Here is an 816-nt window from a genome sequence, read left to right as displayed (position 1 = left end):
AAAGATCCTGCAGCTAGCTAACATCACAGCAGGTGCACAGGTCACACTTCTTTCGCCAGCTATGTTTTACAGGTAGGTTAGCACAAACCACTGTATTAACAGACAGTTGTCAGTTTATTAGGTACACTATAACAATAGTCCTGCTATAAATCCTCCTTCATGAAGGTTATAAAAATGATCAGTTTTCTGCTGAACCCATATTCAAAGAGGTGCGCCTGTCGTTCTGCCTAGCCTCATCGGTTTGAACAGGAGAGACAAAATAATAGGAACGCCTGTTAACACAAAATCCTCATTTATATTTGGCAGACGGTTTCATCCAAAGCAATTTACGACATCACTGACACTTCAGATCATAATGCCCTGTACAAGTCGGTGAAACATACATTAGATCCTATTGTGATAGGAAATATTTGAGGGCTTTTTCCAATGGTGGTCACTATATTATTCCAAAGTACGGGCTCGTCCGGGATTTGAACCCGGGACCTCTCGCACCCGAAGCGAGAATCATACCCCTAGACCAACGAGCCACATGAAGGAGGACTTAGCTAGGTGTCCCTAATAAACTGACAACTGAGAGAAAAAAGAAATTTGAAAACACCCACCTGTTTATTTATCTTTTATTCTTATGTCTCTGTCTGTTGCTTTACATCTGAAGCACACTGAGCCGTCTGCTTCTCAAAGCTTCTCTATAAAACTCGCTGTCTTACTTTTGTGCCTCCAGTCTCCCTCGCCAAAATGGATGGCGGCACCGTGACCAAGTGTAACTTTGCTGGAGATGAAAAGGCCGGAGCATCGTGGACAGACAAGATTATGGCC

General features: G+C 43.3%; 1 non-coding gene across 1 annotated transcript; it reads right to left on the bottom strand.

Moving 5' to 3' along the window:
- Positions 1-455: 455 nt before the first annotated feature.
- On the bottom strand, positions 456-527 carry trnap-cgg (transfer RNA proline (anticodon CGG)). The gene has a single exon. It is a non-coding gene; the product is annotated as a tRNA-Pro (tRNA).
- Positions 528-816: the final 289 nt, after the last annotated feature.

Source organism: Seriola lalandi, unplaced genomic scaffold (genome assembly GCF_002814215.2).
Source record: "Seriola lalandi dorsalis isolate HSWRI2012SDOR001 ecotype SW California unplaced genomic scaffold, Sedor1 jcf7180002050621, whole genome shotgun sequence".
Lineage (NCBI taxonomy): Eukaryota > Metazoa > Chordata > Actinopteri > Carangiformes > Carangidae > Seriola > Seriola lalandi.
Note: the sequence above shows the minus strand (reverse complement) of the source record. Positions and strands in the feature narration are given on the sequence as shown.